The sequence below is a fragment of the Passer domesticus genome, chromosome 2, assembly GCF_036417665.1.
Source record: "Passer domesticus isolate bPasDom1 chromosome 2, bPasDom1.hap1, whole genome shotgun sequence".
NCBI lineage: Eukaryota > Metazoa > Chordata > Aves > Passeriformes > Passeridae > Passer > Passer domesticus.
This window is the reverse complement of record NC_087475.1, coordinates 9,159,943-9,180,709: the sequence shown is the minus strand read 5'-3', so window position 1 is coordinate 9,180,709 and position 20,767 is coordinate 9,159,943. Positions and strand designations below refer to the sequence as shown.

The window sequence follows — 20,767 nt, the reverse complement described above, 5'->3', positions numbered from 1 at the left end:
GCGGGGCTCCGGGAGCGGCCCTGCCGAGCCGGGAAGGGAAGGAGCGGAAAGGTCCCCAGCACAGCAAGGACAGGGAGGTGTTGGAGCCAGTCCAGAGGCGGCCGTCAAGTTGATCAGAGGGATGGAGGAAAGGATGAGAGAGTTGGGGTTGCTCGGGCTGGAGAAGAGAAGGTTTGGGATGACCCAACTGCGGCATTCCTGAAGGGAGCCTAAAGGAAAGATGGGGCAAGACTATTTACAGAGCATGTAGTGACAGGACAAGGAGGAATGATTTCAAACTGAGAGTGTCGGTTCAGATTAGATATTAGGAAATAATTCTTCCCCAGGGCTGGCGAGGCCCTGGCCCAGGCTGCCCAGAGAAGCTGTGGCTGCCCTTCCCTGGCAGTGCTCAGGACCGGGCTGGATGGGGCTCTGAAAAACCTGGGCTGGGGGAAGGTGTCCCTGCCATGGCAGGGGGTTGGAACAAGTTGGTGTTTAATGTCCCTTCCACCCCAAACCATTTTATGATTCCGTGCCTCGTTGACGAGTGCTCCTCTGCAGACACAAGGGACAGTGGGGCAGCCGCTCCTGCGGCATTGTCTCGGCTTTGAGGGACAGCCCGGCACAGGCACCGCCACTGCCCACGGTGTGAGCACAGCCCCTCCGAAGAGCGGAGAGTCTTCCTCTGTTCTGCTGCTGCTGCTGTTGGGAAGTCCTTTGCTGGACAGAGAAAGCTCCCCCAGGAGCGGCTTCTCCAGGGGACCCCTCTGCCTTCTTGTGTTTCCCTTTTCCCTCATCTTGGAATGAAATTGTGACAGTTATCTGGTACAAAGTTACCACTAGTTACCAATAAGTTGCCACCAAAGTTATAAAACAGGCCAATTTAAGTTCTGGTTCCTTAAATTCTACTTCATTATAGAGAATTGATGCTGAGTTTTATTTCACCCAATACACACACACATATACTATATATATATATATATATATATATACACAAATACATCATATCTTTGCTGTCTCTGAAGTTGCCTGGGAAACAGGAAAGGCATCTCATACAAAACTGCAGAATTTTCAAAGGGTGGGGTTTTTGTTGTTGTTTCAGTGTGGGTTTTATAAAGTATTACTATTATTTTTATTGGGGGGGATCTGGGAATGTTGTGTAGGTTTCTCTCCTGTGATTTCTCCTGCATTTTCTCCTGATTCCTCCTGTGCTTCCAAACCAGATTAAACATGACAGAGAAGACCAAGACTTCTAGTTCCAGCATCAGTGAAATATGTTTGAACATATAGACACCTACTTTACAAAAGGATTTCTTGTTCAGTCTTAATTGTACATTCATTCATTGGTAAGTTTGTGTTTGAAAAACATGAAAGTACAGAAGGAAGTAAAATAAAGTGTTTTATATTGCCCTGCTCCCAACACAGCTTTCATGTTTAGTATTTGCTAATGGCCATGGAAGGAGAAAATTGAAGGTGACAACTAAACCTCTTCAAAAGCAGATCTTTATGAGCAAGTGCAGAGGGATGTGGTCATAGGAAAACATGAAAGAAAATCTCCTGCAGTATAAAGGTTTCCTTTTTTATTTTTTGTGACCTCTGTGGTACTTTTGTGAGCTAAGCTAGGGATGAAATTGCATGCTGGTTTTTAGTGAAATAAAAGCTAGTGGAAGCATTTATTGCATATGCATTGGCATCCTGTAGATAAAGCTAACAGTTCTTAAATAACTTATCTTTGCATCCTGTGGATTTTTTTATCCTTTTTGTATCCTTCAGAGATCTCACATCTGTACCTTTAGATGCAGTATAGTATCAAACAAAAACAGTTCCTAGGCTGTTTTTCTGTTCTGTTTAGAAATATTCAAATACTTTTTTTAAATATTAGCAATAATTATGTCACTGAATCACATTAAAAAAAGGTTTCCTGAATGACTGATGACTGTGTGTGTATGTGAGTGTTTGTAGGTTCTAATGCAAAAAAAAAACAAACTTATCTTTGCTCTCCAGCTACCCTTTGTAGATAGGAGGATAGCAGGAGGTCCAAGGAAATGCTGAGTCCATCAGGCTCTGCTCAACATCCAGAGAGCCACTAGAAAAATAACAAAATGACAAAACAGTATTAACCCAGGAAGGGTTTACAAATAAACACCCAGCATCACCCATGGGCATCCAACACAAATGTGTCAAGAGTATATGTCAAATAATCTGATTTTATCCTTCTGTAGGACAGCTGGTTTAATGGATGAAGAGGAAATGCAGAATAGGTGTGCTATTTTATTTGTAAATTTGTCTTTTTATGCTCTCCCATATAAGAATGAGTAATCTGGGGAAGAACTAACCAATCATTCCTAATAAAGGTTTATAAAAGTGGGAGGAATAAGTGAAAGAAGATGGGTGGGTTTTTGCTCTAAGGGCTAATTAGGATTAGTCACAATAACTTGAATAATGGAATAAAAAGAGTGCTTATAAAATCTTGTTATTGACAGCGTGTTGAAAGAAGTTGCAAGCATGCTGAATGACAGGATCAAAATGAACAATACTGAATAGGTTGGAGAAAACAACAAGAGATTTCATGAAAACCAGGACATCAAATGCACAACTACAAAATGGGGCCTAATTGTCTAGGCAGCAGTGCTGCAGAGAAAAATATGTAATTAAAACAAATAGGAACCCAAGTAGGATGTCATAAATAACTAAATAAATTGAAGGATGCCATGAAGGGCACAGAAAGCAGTCATTTTGTTCTGCTTGGTGTTTATCAGGCATTGACTGTAACTCTCAGCCCAGTGTGATGGTGGGACAGGCAGAAGAATAATTCTTCCAGAAGGCAGCAGCAAAAGGAAGCTTAGAGAATGTGATTTGTGGAGGAACTGCATTTATTTTATCACCCTTGCCCGGACTTCTTTATAGATGTCTCTGACTGCATAGTGATTTACTGGAAAAGGTGATTAAGGAGCCAATGTGTGATGAAAGGTAGGACCAGAAATAATGCCTTTAATTAGAACTCAGGGAGATTTATGTTAAATATTAGGGAGGGAAAAATCAAAGTATAATAATAATAAAGCACTGAAGAAAACCTGTTTTGAAATCACCTTCTCTGGATCGATAACATATTGTTAACATCTGCCAAGCATCCAGGTGCCCTTTAGAGAGGAGGAAGTATTAAATAATGCTTAACCTAATTTTAGACACAGATTTATTCAACTTTCACAACTATTGAGGGGTTATTTTCCTTTCTTTCCTAATAAATTAATTAAGAAACTAGTAATTAAATTAATTTTTAATCTAAATTCAGTAACATAAATCACCATCTTTTTTCCTTTTTTTTTTTTTTTATCCTGAGTATTATTAATGCTTAATAATTTCACAAGAGAAACACAAACTTTTAACAAAGAGCCAGCACTCTTCAGGAGAAGTTACCTGATAACATTGCTTAATTCTTTATTACACTACTGCAAATTGCAAACTGGAAAATGCAAATGGGCTGGCAGTATAATCAGTGCTGAGAACTGTGAGAGGAAATGTGAAAAGTGCTGAAAGTGGTGGCTCAGAAATACAGCCCTAAATGTGAAAGAACTGCAGGCTTTCATCTTTCAAATGCAGATCGGGGACTTTTAACAAGAAAGAGAACAAACAGTGAGGTTGAAATTACTTGTTGATTAAAAAGCAACTATTTGAAGAGGATTTGGTGCTCTGGAGAGGTGGCAGTCTGTGCGGGCTGTGCAGATCCTAAGCTGCCTGAGCACAGCCAGGAAAAAATGTGAATACTAAAGCAGCTAAAATCGTCTGCCTCCTGTCTCCATTTATCCTTTACATTGTAGCAAACATTTAAACCTCCACGTTGAACGGTGGAATACAAAAGCAGTAAATTCTGTTTAATTTTTCTGATTTATTTCCTGAGCTACACGTGGCTGGATGGTGGAGGAAGAAAATCACAGTGTGCTGCTCTTGTTCTTCCTACACACTCACTGCTCGGTACCACAGGGATTGGAAGAGGGGATCAGTTGGACTCTTGGGATGATTTTTATGGCACCTCTTCTGCTGGCCAGGTCAGGGATGCTTGACCCCAGCAGAAGTTTTACTTATTTGTTTTTCTGAGTTTTGGGCTTGTTTGTTTTTCAGAGAGTTGTTTTAATGTTAGTGCAGTGACTTGCTAGAAGTTCTTTGAAGAGCTGATAGGCCACCAAACAATTGTTTAAAAAAATCTTGGTTCTAACACAGCAGGTCAGAAGCATTATGGCTACACAACATGAGAACTCAAGCAGAAACCAGTGAGCTGGAGAGGGAAAAGAGCACAGCCTCCTTCACTTCCTAAGCTTTGAAACTTGCTTTAGTGGGAAGTGGATGGAGCAGTGTCTTGTCTTTCTGTCCAGGAAACTGTACAAACATACTGGGATGTACAATATGTACAAACATTGGAATAAAAACTGTTCAACATTTAAAATTTCTATTTCATGGGAAATGTTGACATTTCACACCTTAGAGTTTCAGCAGAAATTTGAATGTAATGCCATTTGTGGGAACTGCTTGTCTGTTCACTGAAGGCAAGATGTTTGTTGTGGCTTTCATGACAGAACAAAACAAGCCACATGATCAGAGCAGCTTGCACTCACTCACACTGCATGCACACACTGGAGCTAGAGCCACCTGGCAGCAACAAGCAAATACAGCAATGAAAAAGAAAAAGTGTTTCATGAAGGTAGGACAAGACACTAACAAGATGTAGAAAGAAATTGTCAAAAGAACTGATTGCTGCTGCTCATGGCAGTGATTGACCAGCACAATGAACTATCTCAGGAGAAGCTGTTGCTTGTCCTTAAGGATGTTTTCAAGATTTTTATGTTCATATAAACTTCCAGCATCTTCAAAACTAAAGCTAAGGAGAAAAAAAAAGCGGGGAAAGGATATGAAGAAGAGCTGTCCTGGGAACCAAGGCTTCATTATTTACCTCAGCACCAAACAGAAGAAAAGCTAGTGATGCATCTAGTTATATATTTGCAGTTTTAAAATATAAATATTAGTCTTAAAGAAAGAGGTAGAGGGTTGTAGGCTTGTTGCTGATACCAGTGGTTGTCCTTGAGAACAGTTTTCTCCGTTCTTTTAGGAAATAGGCAAACTCTTGCCTACAGAGAAAACAACAGGTTTATGGATTAACACAGGGATGTGATTTCCCACTTTGTTCCCTTCTGTGCTGGCACAGAGGTCCCAAACACTGGCACAAACCTCCTGTGCTGAGTTTACATGAGAATGTGCTGACATGTGGATGGGGGGCTGCTCTGTGAGAAGACACCAGGAGCTGCCTCCACATCAGGCACAGCTGGTTCCAGCTTCCTTGAAAATGGATCCAGCTCTGCCCAAGGCTGGGCCCATGAGCCAAGCTGCTGCCCCAGCCCAGCACACCTGCAGGTCACAGCTCCCTCTGCACATCCCAGCTGAAAGCAGCATTTTCTCCAAGCTGCTGGCTCTTGCATCACTTTATTCAGTGACACTCAGCAATTAGAGACACAAAAAGGCATCAGGATGGCCTTTGATTATCAACTTTCTTAGAGCAGGAGAGGAAGATGCATTGTTTATCATTTGCTTCACTTCAGTGATTTTCCTCATTATGGGATAAATACAGAGCAGGAACAGCAGGAACAGCTCAGGAGTAGAATGCTGGAGGAAAAGCCTAGCATATATCACAGGACTAGGCATTCTCCATCCTATTGCTTGGGTTTTTTTCTCGAAGTCACATCTTTGTTCCAGTAAGATAAAGAAATGAGAATATATCTAGCCAAAGCAAGGCACACTGCATTTAGGACATATTATTAGTTTTTACATCTGTGATAAAGTATTACAGTGTATTAACATTTTTGGACCAATTTTAGCTGTAACTTGGGATTCAGAAACTCAAGATGATTATATGTGTGGCTGGAAAAGATTTTATTTCCCAAGTAGAATAAATGAGTGCTATGAAATACATTTTACTATTCCAAAGACATTAGCAAAGGAATGTTCAAAGCAATTTAGTGGGAATTTCTAGTGATCAAAAATTAAAAATAGATGCCATAAAGCAAATAATTTCCACGAGTTTATAAAATTTTATTTTTTTTAAACCAGAAATCGTCTGATTTCAACTGAGAATGGCTCTAGATCTCTTTGTTAAAAATGTATTGAATTACTTCCTCCTACAAATCAAAATTCACCACAGATGGTTCAGGAAAATGTATGATCTCTATATTGAAATCTCGATTTATTTCATTTACTTAAATACAAGGGTAACCTCCCAAGTCAGAGAACCAGAAATAAGTCTTACTGAGGATATTCATATGACTACGAAGGCTCAGAAATTTGAATGACTTCTGAGACAACTGTTTTGTTTGTCAAGATTTCTCTAAATAGTCATGCGTGGTAAAGAAAATTACCTTCAGTGACCTTATTGTGCAAACATCAAAACTTACTAAGACTGCCTATTCACATATTTGTAACTCTTCATTTGCTTGTGGTAAATAATATTAGATAATATGTTAAAGTACATGGAATATGGTGTTGTTTTAAATGTTATTCAAGTAGTCATCATAATGCTGTTGTAAAATAAAAATTTTTGGGAGATTGTGCCCAAATACTCCCACAACGTGTGTGTTTGAAGACGACAGATTTCATGATGTATAAACATTTAAGTGAAAATAAGAAGTGTTTGAAAAAGGTTTTATTTAAAAACATCCAGCCTGTGAATTTTGTTATAGTGTGCTCTGCATATAAGCATCTTAATCTCACTCTTAATCTCAATCTTTTAAAATTTAGAAATGCTTCAGTATCAGCATGAAAAGCAGGCACACTGCTGTCTGGAATGCAAGAACTTAATTTCATGAAAGTTAAATAAAACATGTGGCTCTTTACCATGACCAGTGCACTTATTTTTTACGCTATTATTTCATTTACTGAAGTGAAAATAACCATTACAGGACAGGGGTGCACTCCTGACATTTCTTGTTATACATTATACAAAATGCCATACCATTAGATGGTGAATTAAGAACTGGCAAGAATATTACATGGATCACATTTTGGTGATCTTATTTTCCTCTTGTGGTTTGGGAAAAACCCCAAGCACATGCTGTTTTTAAAGTGGAGTAATCGCCACAAGAAGCTGAGCTGATGTGAAGGCTTAGTGCCAGCAGACAGGGTGGTCCAGCCCCTACTCCCTGCCTTGTGCTGCTCAGGAGGGGAGGAGGTAGACAAATTAGGGAGTGAATTTAAGCCTTGGCAAAAGGGATCAATTGGAGGAAGATACTTTTAAGATCTGGTTTTATTTCTCATTACCCTACTCTGATTTGTTTGGAAATAAATTAATTTCCCCAACTGGAGGCTGTTTTGCCTGTGACAGTAACTGGTGAGGGATCTATCCCTGTCCTCATCTCAACCCATGAGCGTTTTGTTGTATTTTCTCTCCCCATCCAGCTGAGGAGGGGAGTGACAGAGACTTTCATGGGTAACTAGCATCTCCTACTAGTTCAAGTGTTCAAGGCAACATTTGGGCTGTGTTTACAAGTCACTAAAACCACGCTGAAAAAGCACTTGATTCAAGATGATAGAATCACAGAATTATGGAATGGTTTCGGTTGGGAAGGGATCTTGAAGACCATCCAGCTCCAACCCCCTGTCAGGGACAGAGACACCTTCAACTAGATCAGGTTTCTCAGAGCCCCTTTTAGTTTAACAGCATTTCTCTTAGCAATAATCACCTCATAAGAGTACTACTGTGAAAAGTGCATTTAGCAAAACATCATGCAAATGAAATAAAAGCAAATTAGAGCCTTTTTCTATGTCATTGAGCTTTCTAAATGGTGAAGAATTAATTTATAAAATAAATGGAAGTACTTTTGCTGTTTGTCACCCTAGTTATTTTTCCAAATCCTGTTTTAAATGCAGAATGCAGCTTCTCTGTTCCTAAGCAGCCTTTCTTGTCAAGGACAAGTTGAACCAATTTGTTTGAGCTAAAATGTCCTTTCAGTTTCTGACTAGAATGAGAAACATTGATGAATAAAGCCTGCCTTAAATGTTTATTGCTGCTGTTAACAAGTACCTTTGCTTGCAGCAGGATAATTCCATAGAAAGACAAATTTGGGGATCAAAGAGTTGGTACACCATCAATTCAATAAAACCCTGCAGTTTTAAAGACTCGTTTTCTGGTTGGCTTATTGCAGTGAGTCAGGATGATGCAAAGACATTGATGAAATATCTTGGCTTTAGAGTAGTTCCATGGCAGCAAATAGAGGAAAATGGAGTTTTGCCTGAATCCCCAGAAATGTTTGGAATCCATATATTATTGACAGGCTCCAAGGGTCTGTGTCTGCATTTTCAGCAAACTGTAGGGTTTTAGGGAGGTTTTCTTAGAAGAAATGCCATAACTTTTCACAGATCCAGCAAAAATGTTGAGGTTACCTGTTAAAAAAATAATTAGGGAGCTAGGAGAAGACTGTTTCTCTTCATTATCTATTGTGTGGAATTTTAGGGGTGTTCTGGGGTTTATTTCTCGGCATCTTTTAAAAAGTCATACATCTTGTCAACTGACAATTAGTTAGAAGACCACTAACATTTAAGTGTCTTGAACTATATTCTTTATGAACCTTACAGATTTTATATGTAGGAAACCAACTGGTTTCATTAAATATTTCTAAAGTTTGTAGAGGCCATTCAAATTATTTGCAATAAAATATTTATGAAAAACACAATTATTTTACTGATTAATTTGCTAATTAGTAAAATTGTAGCTAGCAATTTTGAAGTAAAATGGTAATTCTAAAACAGTACTTTGATCCATTTAGGATGAAATTATATGTTTGGGTCCCAGTCTATGCTTTGCAGGTGCATCATAAATGTTCAAGTTCTTTCAGTATTTTTTTCAGTGTTGCCTGGAGAAATATTTTTCAACGTGGAACAAGGTACTTGGATATTAACTGAACCTTCTTTATGCAGCACTTCATTCTACAGCTCAGCTCGGACTCACTTTACACAGCTCTTTCTTGTGCAAAAAATGGCATAGCTGACACAAAAGTAATTGTCTAAATAAATCGTACACACAGTAATGGGGTTTGTAGGAGCTTTCCCTCAGCTTGCATGAGTCCATTCTAGGCAGTAATTCAAACACTGGCTTCGTACAGCACAGTGAGGCACTAATTAGTGCCTTCTCTTATTCTTTTTCTTTTACATGTACTAAAGAAAAGCAGGAGAAAGTAAATAGATTCCTCATTTTATGATGTGAGAAAGGGAAGTACAAATCTGTTGCTGCATTTGATATTTCTCTGAGTCTGCTTTTAACTTCTTTAAAAGGAACAGGAGATGCTGTGATTACTCTGAAAAGCTTTTTGTAAATACCTGTTTTTCTAAATCCTTTCAGTGGCTGAAACAGGAATGGCCTTGTCTCAGAAGAGCTAATGTCACCAGTTCTCCCTTTTTCATTTCTAAGTCTATGACATGTAATTTTTCTGTTGGTGTAGCAAGTAACATTAAGAAAAACCTTGGCAAAGATTTGCCCTCTTGTACAAGAGGCTTCATTCTTCTTGTATAACATTTCCTGCATCTTGGTTTCGACAATGTCATTTAGTATGGAGATGAAGAGAGGGCTGAGGTGACAGCGAATACCTGGAATGAAGCTTGGAAAATGCCACTTTTCTCTCAGAGGGAAGCTTGGCTTTGTCATAAGAAAACCTCTTTGTGTCATATAAGTAAAAACAGTGGGTCAAGTCAGCTCAGGGACAAGAGCCTCTGACTTGCAGCGCAGTGCCTTTGTTACAAAGACAAAATCCAAGCCCTAAGAAAAGCAGGTGGGTCTGGATCACAATTCCACTCGGTTGTGCTGATCACATGAAGATTCATGATGTGCACTGAAAAGAAGATTGTTGGGGCTAAGTCAAATTCCAACAAACCCTGCATGTCACACACTCACCAAGAAGGAACTGTGAAGGAACAGTCTCAAACGAAATTAAATGTATTTTTTAAGCAAAATTAACTCAGCAGCCATAATAACATTGATTAAATTAATTGGCTTTTGTCAAGAAGGAACTCTGAGTGAACTGATGAATGGTTTGAAGAAGCATGGTGCTATTGCTCCTGAAACAGTCACTGTATTTCTTTTTGAAATATTATCTTGCCTTTATATTAATTAGTGACTCAAACCAGGCATTTCTTCCAAACATAAAATTGAGGGTTTTCCCCTTTTAGCTGGAAGTGCAAAGAAGCACATCAGTATCACAGGCTACATTAAAATTTTAACAGAGAGCCTTTTTTACAGAAATGCCAAAAAGCCCTTAATTTAAAATGCAGAACATACAAGACCTCAAACCACAGAACAGAAAAAAAAAGTACAGAAAGAGGACACTTTCATTGAAATATCTTCCTTAATTTTTGACTGCTAGAAGGTACTTCTGAGGTCTCTATTTTTCATGAATACCTCCAGGAAGTGATAGCACAAAACCTTGAGCACAGAGTTGGCAAATTGCACACTCCTCTCTCTATGATGACTGCAATTACACTTTTGGAAAATAGCCCAGGGAGTGCTCAACTGGACAATGAGAACTTGCATATCTCAGCTTCCTCCACAAAGACTTTTTTTTTTTTTAATTTTGTTTCCAGATTCTGCTCCTAGCACATGTATTATCCAGGAGAAAAATAAATAGCTGTTCCAGAGTAGCTCTCATTGTTAACAGCTATGGGTGTTCATCAAAAATCTCTATTTTATGTAGTGATCTCTTACTCAAAACCTTTAAGTTTAGAAAATTGCATCAATAGCCTATTTTTCTAATAATTACTGGTATGTTAGATTAAGGTGAAGAGAAATAAAGCTTGCAGAGCACTCAATGCTACCTGAAATGGAAGCAAACTAGGTTTTGTTCATAAATGTTATTGAACTGAACTCTATGTAATTTGCACAAGTTCTTCCCATTTGGAGGAATTTGTGGCTGTGTGAACCAGGCTATCAATAAATTGTGAAGTTCCTTGATTTCTGGTGCATGGAATTAGTAGTTCTGTATCCAGAGAAAAAAAAACTGACTGCAAAGCTTCTGTCCCAGAGGACAAGGGAGTTGTCACAGTACTCTGGAAAAGGGCCATGATCACTGCAATTCATCCTTAATGAAGCTGCAGTCTGGCACCATAGCTGGCTAATTCTTTACAGCAGTGCAAGTGTTATTTATGGAGATGGAGTCACCAAAGAAATAGCAACAAGAACACTTTATCTTTGTTCTAAATATGCCACAGATTTCTGTAATCCTGGTTTACCCATCCCTTGGTTCATGTGGGCTGTTATGGATCACAAAGGGTGATTAATAAATATGAGCTGGTATGGGCAGTGCTACCTGAATTATATGGAGCCTCCTGTTTCTATGAGTGGCTGCCTTCTGTTCCAAGAGAAACATAAAAGGTCTGTGATGCTCCTCAGAAATTCTCCTTGTTCTTGGATATCTGGTTGGTGATGCTGTACCTGACCTCTGGATGTGCAAACAGCTGTCAGCCCTTCCTTTCACCAGCGCCCCAAACAACATTTATAAGATGAAACTGTAAAAAAAACCACACATAAATCTGGAGTTGTAGTTTTAATACTTTTGATTAAATCGTGCATTACAGAATATATTCACTTGGGTACATTTTAGATAATGATTCACACAGTTATAGAGAGCAATGTGTTATTCTAGTAATTGCAGGCAGAGGATGTACCTGAGCATTTAATTTAGAGCAGGTCCCTTCAATAGCTTTGCCTGAACAAACAGGGTTGTGAGTATAACATGTAGCAAACTCAAATTATCCTCCGAAGGTGGTGCATTTATATACTACCCAAGTAAATATTGTACCTCCCAATAATAATTTTTCTGCAACACATGCATTATTTGGAATAATCCAGCAATTTTTAAAAAAACAGTTTGAGAGTGATGAGTAACATTACATTGCTGTTGTACATAAACTGCAAATTTAATGCTAAATGTTTTATGTGAAAGCTGAGCAGGAGATTCTGGTTGTATGCATCAGAATTTTTTGAAAGTGATACAATTTCACAGCTATGAAAAAGAAAGGTTCAACTATTTTCATGTGGCTTACCTCTGTTTATTCCACCAGTTTCAGAACAGTATTTTAACATGTAAGGAAGTGCATGGAAGCGCTAAATTAGTTTTCTTATCTTTCTTAGGTGCCTGCTATATGAGCTCTTCAGGTACCTGAGGGTGAATGAATCATTCAATTCATCTGGATGAATCGAGATGCAGTTTTCACTGTGCTGCTTTTGAATTTTGGAATATTTTGTAATACATGTAGCTGTTTGATAAATCCAGCCCACTTGAACTGTTGGAAGAGATGCTCATAAAGCTTAATAAGTGTTGCCCATGGATGTAAGGAGGACAGCTATGCCTTTTATTATACTCTTAAATACAGCTTTACCTTTTGGACGCTTCTCTCACATGGTGCAGATACACCTGTTGTTTAATAAAGGTTGAAAACCCATAAAACCATAAAGAAAATACCGGGTTTTTTTTTCCATTTCCAAACCTTTTCTGAGAAATCACAGAATCTCCCCCTGAGCTGCCAGTTCCGCACTACTAAACCCCCGCTGAAAACGAGGAGATGATGCCAACGGGATTTGCACCCTTCCCAACCCTGTCGGAAAGACGGGGTGCGGTGACCTGGGTCCGCACTGTCCCCCTGCAAGGGACGGCGGCGGCACCCCGGGGCGGGGGACCAAGGGGGAGCGGGCAGGGAGAGGAGAAGGAGGGGACGGGGAGCGGGAGGAGAGGAGAGAAGGAGGGGACGGGGAGCTGGAGGAGAGGAGAGAAGGAGGGGACGGGGAGCTGGAGGAGAGGAGAGAAGGAGGGGACGGGGAGCTGGAGGAGAGGGGAGAAGGGGGAGAAGGAGGAGAAGGGAGGAGAGGTGCGCTGCGGAGGCGCTCCCGCCCGGCTGCTCCGCCCCGCTCCCGGCAGCTCGGGACGGCGGTCCCGGCTCCCGCATCCCGGATCCCGCCCGCATCCCGGATCCCGCCCGCATCCCGGCCCTGCTCCCAGCCGGCGAGAGGCGCTGCGGGAGCGCAGCTGCGGGGCCGGATCGGCAGCGGGAGAGGCGCGGGGGGACGCGGCGGGCACGGCTGGGCTGGGGCCAGCCCCGGAGCCCCGGAGGAGCGGGGACAGGGCGGCTGCGGCGGGGTGGCTGCGGGGCTCTCCGCGCTCGGTGCGGGCTGTGCGCTCCGTGCCCCGGCCAGGAGCCGAGTCCGTGCGGGGGGAATTCACCTCCCAGCCCCGCCGGGCTGGCAGCAGCAGCCCTCGGCGGCGGCAGCGATGGTGCTGCTTGTACGTGACTTTCCTCTCCTGCCGAGGCTCCTGGTGAGTCCTTCATTCTTATTAGCAACTGGTTTGAGGGGGGTGTTTTTGTTTAGTTCTTTTTTTTCCTCTTTTCTCTACTCCGAGAGCAGAGCCCGAGGCGGGAGCCTGCGGCTCGGTGCCCGTGGGGATTCTCCAGCCCGGAGCGGGGCTGCGCTGGCCCGGCTCCTCCGGCGGAGAGCGGGTGCTTTGGTGTTAGTAACCTGATAGGGGATGCCTGCATACTTCCTGCATATTTGGTTGCGGTTTTATTTTTTAACAATGCTTTCTACCACGGATCTTCTCCGTCAGTGATGCCGTCTGGGGTTGCTGTGCCGTGGGAGGGATGATAAAGAACGGGATGATAAAGAATGTTCTCTTCGCCGCTGAGCAGGTGAGAGGCTCTGTGGCGCCCAGGTGAAGATCGGCTCTTGCCGTGTGCTGCCTGTATTCTTCTTCCTTTAGAAAGTATAGTTACTTATTCTTAAATACAGTAATGTGTAACTTCAATTATATTTTATGGCTATACAAAAAAAGAATAAATGTTGGAAGCTGAGAATCAATTACACAGTAGTTTTGGATGCTTGATAGCTACTGAATGCAGCTATCCACCACTTATTTCAGTATTCCAAGTGGGGAGTCATAGCATGGGAGCAGTAAGGGATTCTACACCCCAGAGGTGGTGATTTTTGGAAAGTCTTGGCAGGAAGCATTTAATGTGAGAGCCAGGAAATAGTCCTTTCAATGAATTTGAGACAATAGAGGAGCAGGTGGGACAATTACTCCTGAAGTGCCCAAGTGTTACTATTTTGCTGTGTGCACTTCAGCTGGGAGATTTGTCCGAGGTGCAGCCCATTAAGCCTTTTAAAGACCCTTGAAGCAGAAATGCTTGGAGCATATGTTGTTTTTGGTGGACCTAAAAGGAAGAAGAGGTGACTGAATTCTTGCCTAAAAATATTGAGGTGAGAAATGAATGACCTCTTTACTCAATAAAAAAAGGATTTAAGGACAGCCAGTGGTGGAAATTTGAACATCTTGGGACTAGACAGAGAGTGAAGTTTTTTAAAATAAAAGCATACATTAGGCTAATAAGTTCTTAGAGGTTTTCATCACTAAAAAAAAAAACTAAACCAAGAATGTTTTTTTTTTTCTAAAGACAAGTTTATTTATAGCAGGACATAGTATGGAGAAATATTATGGGCTATATGTAGGGGAGGCCAGAACAAGTTACTATAATGAACCCTTATTGTCTTGATTAGGCATATAATCAGGAAAACTCCATCATCTCCGAGAGCACACTCTCCATGCATACTCTTTGCTTCTCAACTTCCTTGATGTAAAAGGGCTCAATAATATTGAGAGCAGCCCTGAGGATAATTTGAAGGTGTTGGTGGATGAGAAGCTCAGCATGACCTGGCCACGTGCCCTTGCATCCCACAAAGCCAGAGGTGCCCTAGGCTCCATCAGCAGTGCTGAGGGCAGCAGGTCCAGGGAGGGGATTTTGCCCCTCTGCTCTGAGACCCCACCTGCAGTACTGCATCCAACCTTTCCAGCATGGGAAGAACATGGACCTGCTGGAGTGAGGGCAGAGGAGACCACAAAGACAATCAGGGGCTGGAGCACCTCTGGTATGAGGATAAGCTGGGAGGGTTGGGATTGTTCAGCCTGGAGAAGGCTCTGGGGGGACCTTGTAGCATCTTTCAGTACCTAAAGAGGGCTGCAAGAAAGCTGGAGAGGGCTTTTGACAAGGACATATAATGATAGGACAAGGGGTAATGTCCTTAAGCTGAAAGAGGGTTGATTTAGATTGAATATTAGGAAGAAATTCTTCACCATAATCTTGGTGAGGTACTGGAGCAGATTTCCAGAGAAACTGTGAATGACCCATTCCTGGAAGTGTTGAAGGCCATGTTGGGTGGGGCTTTGACCTGATCCAGTGGAAACTGTCTGCCCGTGGCAGGTGGGATGGAACTGGATGAACTTTTAGGTCCCTTTAAACCCAAGCCATTCTGTGTTTCTGTGACATCAATGGTTAGACTTTCACTATGTGTTTTTCTGTGTATCTTTAATATAAATTATTCCCCAAGTGCAATTAGATCTAGGGGTCTCCTTGTTTCTGTTTTCCATCTAAGCAATTATGGAAGACGAGAATTGCTATTCGTAGGTCTGAATAAGCTTTGAGGAATGTGGTTTGTAAGGCTCAGGTGTGGGTACAATTCCCAGACACTATCAAAGTGTTTAAACATTGGAAGTTATTTAACATGTTTACCCTTAAGAAATACTTAGTAGCATGTTTGGCTTTTTTATTGTTTATGGTAGTTGAAATCTTAAGTTCTTTAGGGATGAAGAAATGCTTATTTAACCAAAATTCTACGTGAATTTTGGGTTGTAGCTGTATTTTTTACGTGGAAAGACAGTAGGAATGAATTACTAAACAATTTTCAGTGTGATGGTGTAGTCACCCAGTCATTTGCCTGTCTGCAAAACATGTTTGTATTACATAATGTTCTAAGTCTCCTTATCAAGAGGGATAAATTTCATATCTGGTGATTAGCTTCTATCTCTTAGTGAGACATTTGGTCTTGTGGGGTGGAGGGAGGAAGGGAATCTGTTTGCTAGAACTATGGCTGAAGACATCTGCAGGGCAGGACTGTGCTGTGACTGAGCTCTGCTTCCCAGTGTTTTATTGCCCTTTGCCTTGCCTACATTTACTCTGCCTTCTAATCAAACTTTGTTCATAGCAGGGATGAGCACACTCGTGGGGCTCTTCACCCAGAGCCTGGAAATGTAGGAAAGCAGAATAGGCAAGCACAGTATGAAGAATATACCTTGAAGACCAGCATGAATTTAGTTCTAAGGGTGGTAGGTAGGGGGTAATTTTTGGTAGACACAGGAAGCTCTTATGTATGTATTTCTTTGAATTTCACAGGAACTTTTCTCATCTCTTTATATTGAAGAAATGCATAAATATATATACACAATATATAACAATGAAGCTTTCTGCATTCTTTCTGTTCCAAATACCCTGGGTCTGCTTTTAAAGAAAAAAAAAGTCTCCTTAAAGCTTGTCTGTTATTCTGTTCTAGGTGTGACTGAGTGACCCCATTTTTTGGGCTTTCCACATGCTGGAGCACAGCTTCAGGACAGAATCAATTGCTTGAGAACTGAATTTGTCTGGCTTTTTTTTTAAATCTTTCTCTTCCTGCATTGAAATTTCTATATTCAATTACTCTAATCTGGACCTTTTTATTTGCTTCATAACTTTTCCCTGGGTATGCTTTTTGTATTGCTTAGAAACAGAAATGGAATCAGAAATGAAACAAAATTCCATTGTGGTTTGAACTATATTCCACAAACGAGTATTAACAGGAAGCTCCTTAAATAAGCATTTTATTTATTTTGAAGGGAGTTGCTCTGCACCTTCGCTTAAATGTGCCTCTGGAATACTTGCATTATCTGGGGCATCCCTCATTGTTGACATATCACTTTTTTTTTTTTTTTTTTTTTGTGTGTGTGTGAGAGATTATCTTTCACCACAGCCTGTGCTTTTTAGGAGTGGTTGCTTTCTGTATGGGGCTGACTTGTGATCTGCATGCAGCTGGACATAATTGTGTCTCTGACCTGGGGCTCCAGTGGTTTTTGGATCACTCTGCCACCCTTCACCTGTACAAGCTGTGCCTGGCAAGCTCTGTAAGTAGCAGTGCATCCACAGGTGGGAGACAAACATGTTCACAGGATGAAGGTCTCCAAGATTTTATATAATTTATATAAAATATATCCCAAGGTGGAGACAATGTAGGAGTTGGGTACAGCACCAATGTATTTCCAGGGCTTGAACAGGAGTGGAGCTTGGAGGAGATGTTTGGTCTTGGGGTTTTTCAATGTGTATGATAAAATAGTTGCAAGTGTTACCTGATTGATGTGGAAGCAAATGTCCATGACCACGGGAGCATTGTTTCCAAGGGTTCTGCTGTTGAATATCTGGGAAAAAAGTGATGTTTGAAAGCAAACAGTTTGTCACTTGGAGATGATATTTTTCATTTGCAGTTACTGCATGACATAGCTGATAGCTTTTTGAGCAGTTTTATTGCTTTGAATCTGAACTTGCCTCCCTACTTCTGCAACCACTGCAGAGCTTGAGAGAAACCCAGTCTCAGGAACAGTTCTACTTATTATTGGTTCTAAAACCTCAATCATTTTCCTGAATGTTTGCACAAAATCCCTGGGGCTGGTGAGTCAGAGAAGAGAAAAATGGAGGAAATGAGGATCCAAATTCCCATTCTCACAATATTAAGAAAATAAGTAGGGTAATAATGCCAAGATTAACAGGTGCTTATACACACATGCAAATTTGGAAGGCCCCAGTTAAATAAATATTCAATTAAATAAAGATATGCTCTAGGAATTAGCATCCATTAGCTGTAGGCATTAGTGCAGCAATGGCACAACTGCATCATGGAGTGTGTTAACATCAACAGCCAAGAACATGAGATTTTTGTGGGGAATGGAGAGTCTTATTCCTGTCTAAAGTAATCCAGAAGACTGAAATATGAGGAAAGTGAGTGTTCTTGAAGCCTGTAGGTTTGAAACATATTTGAGTTTTGACCTGAATATTAATATTAAAAAAAAAAAAAAGCAACACAGCTGCCTGCATGGAAATGTTGCATTGCAGAAGCCAAAGCCACTTTTCCTAACAGTTTTCTAAACTAGCTGGTTTTTTTCTGTAACATTTTTCACAGTTGCCAACTCTGAACCAGCTTCCTCAACTCTAGTCATGCTCTGGAGTATAAGTGCAAGCATATTTGTCTCTCAAGAAGCATTTCTATTCCTTTATTCTACAGATGCATTTTAAACCTCTTAAGTATTTTAAAATTCAGATGCTACAGTAGTCAAAATGTCTATTAGCTGTTGGCATCTTTACCCAGGTTAGAGCACTCTATTGTTGCTACCAATGTGAAGTTTTAGAGGGGAAAAAAACAATGAGTTTGTAATGGAAATGTAGTTCTTAACTCTATCTAGCTTTGAAACCCCCACTGTCAGAACAATATGGATGAGTAGGAAGCAGCTAGGAGGCGAACAGCAATTAATGTACTGAAGGATAACGATTTATTAGGTAAGACTGAAAATGAATAAGGGAGAAGGTTGTACCTCCTTGGTATTTAGTCTCTGCTGGGGAATTATGGCAGCAAAGAAAGGTGGAGAAGTCTGAGAAACCTATGCAAACACAAGCGTCACCTGGCTGGTGAGGGGTAAGTGAGGAGTGCCCTGGAGGAGGGCTGGGAATTCTGTGTGTCATGCTGTGTTTGGAAACCCTGTGCTGCCTCTAGGGAGTGCTTGTTTGGCTTTGGCTTTCCTAGATGAAGATGCAGAACTTGAATGGAGTTTATTCATGGAAATTTAACCATGCATTCTCTCCTTATCCAGGCTGTCAGCATTGGGCACTAGAAATAATATTCCTTTGGATTTCCTCTTTTTCCTGAATGTATTTCAGCAGGAGTTTGTTTGGTTAAGATTGTGAAAATATAATGAAGTTATTCAAATGGTATCATCTATGATAAAATACAAGTCCCTCTTGATCAAGTTTTTTTCTTACAAACCTTTCTTGAGACAACCTCCAGTTTTGCAGGAATTTGCTGTTTGCCATGAAATCACTTTAAACCATGACCTTGCCAGTGACATTTCACTATTATTGTGGAAGACAGCAGAAACACATCAACATGATTTGTGGTAGGCTAGTTTTTTCACATTCTCAATTAAGAGTCTAAATAATTAATGTTAGAGTCCTTGTATTTGAATTGAAAATATGAACTCACTTCTGATTAATTTTGTGAAAACATTTTCATATTAGTTTGTCACACCATGTTTCCAAATACAAAAATACTGTGTTTGGGAGTACAAGCAGTTAAGAATTCAGTGTCAGGCTTGGTGAAGACTTGGACCATTGATACTTGTAAAAGTGTTCTCTCTGAACAATGCTGTGTGTTTTCTGTCCCATTCCTGTGCCTGCTGAAGGTTCTGGATCATGAAGGTTCTGGATTTCAGTCATTGAGCCTCTGCACTCATTCACATCCTGGTTTCTGATGGGATTGATCTGAGCCAGTTCTGTTACTAAAACTAGAATAATTTCATTAAATTAATTTTAAACATACTGTAGATTGATTCAGAGGCTCACTGTGTCTGTAGTAGGCCACCTGAAAAGGCATAACAATATCACAAATAATGCTTTTTTTTCTTCTGACCTTTCTCTGTTTAATTGAAAACGTAATGTTTAAACAGCAATAAAAAACTTTATAAAAAAATTAAAATAAAACGTTTTTATTTTATTAAAAATAAAAACTTTAGATCTGTGCAATATAATATTTGATTGGATACCAAAAGCAGCCATCAGACAGCATGTCATGGATGATTGCAGGTTTGTTTGGGGTGTGTCAGTGTGTATCACTGGCACATGAACAGCTGATCTCCACTATAAAAAGCCCATGAGTTCAGTAAAATGTGGGCACTCTAACTGCACAAGGGAGTCACGGTGGAATAGTTTATTGCACATGCTGTGTGTAGCACATGTGTAGCCCAAGGCTCAAAAAGCTAAAAGCATTCCAAGTCTTTTTTGATACCCTTGCCTTCTGATTTGATACAATTCTCTTGATTCTCCTTGGCAGTAGACCACACCTCATATATAAACTTGCATTTTTTGCAAACTGACTTTATTTTTAGCATTCTAAAAAAAAGCCCCTCTGGAAATTCTGGCTTTTATTAATGGGGAGGGAATGAGACCAGGTTGAAGGTTTTCACTGTGACATTCAAGGAACAGAGGAATGACATGAGGGAAGGAATAATATATCATCATGTGGCAGCCTCACGCAGCCAGGAATGCAAGATTTTTGTTTCAGGTTGTTTTTTGTTGTTGTTGCTGTTGTTTAATCAGTAATTCTAATAAAAAATAACCAGTAACAAGAATAAGCAGGAGGCCAGTGACAATTAGCAACCTGTGTTTGTGGTTTAGAAAGAGTGTCTTTGCTCCCAGTGGGTTTCTGTTGAGTTTTGAAGGACCTTGTATAACTGATCAGTTTGTTGTTCATTTTAAAAGCATAGACAGAAACTTGTTGTTTTGAAAGAGTACCTAAAATAGCAGTAGAAAATATCTCTAATATTGAAATGTATTCCCCGTGGTTTGATGTATTTTGTTTACCAGTGCCTATGGATAGTGCAAAAAGAAAATAGGCCAACTGCACAGCAATCTAAAAATGAGATTCTTTCCCTTGGTCAGTCACAAGCCAAGCAAATGTTTTTAGATTAGCCAAATGTAATTACTTTTTGTGCTATAAAATGTCTACATCCTTAAATTAAGAGACTGTGACTATATTATTTGACTATTAATACATAACCACTTTTCTGTTGCTATTTAAGATATTCCATTGCATTGGTCCACCCAGCTTATTACTTCTGCATTTCCAGATAATACCTGATGGAATCTG

The 20,767-nt window shown here is 40.3% G+C and overlaps 1 protein-coding gene and 1 long non-coding RNA gene across 9 annotated transcripts in view; both read left to right on the top strand.

Annotated features, from left to right (window-relative positions):
* Positions 1–16: 16 nt before the first annotated feature.
* LOC135293331 (uncharacterized) lies at positions 17–7,333 on the top strand. Of its 3 annotated transcripts, XR_010355414.1 has the most exons (5): positions 17–171; positions 1,203–1,325; positions 2,739–2,949; positions 3,878–4,025; positions 4,201–7,333. It is a non-coding gene; the product is annotated as an uncharacterized LOC135293331 (long non-coding RNA). The 3 variants fall into 3 exon arrangements; XR_010355412.1 differs by lacking the exon at positions 4,201–7,333 and having other exon boundaries at positions 3,878–4,189; XR_010355413.1 differs by lacking the exon at positions 4,201–7,333 and having other exon boundaries at positions 17–286; positions 3,878–4,189.
* Positions 7,334–12,859: 5,526 nt separating this feature from the next.
* The window catches only part of SYTL5 (synaptotagmin like 5), an 82,067-nt gene continuing 74,159 nt past the window's right edge, over positions 12,860–20,767 (top strand). For 4 of the 6 annotated variants that reach the window (XM_064407350.1, XM_064407349.1, XM_064407348.1 and 1 more), the window contains exon 1: positions 12,860–13,316. The gene's annotated coding sequence lies outside the window, so the exon portion shown is untranslated. Of the gene's footprint in view, positions 13,317–13,604; positions 13,687–16,845; positions 16,983–20,767 lie in introns of those variants that run through there. The other 2 variants (XM_064407346.1, XM_064407347.1) reach the window with 2 other exon arrangements.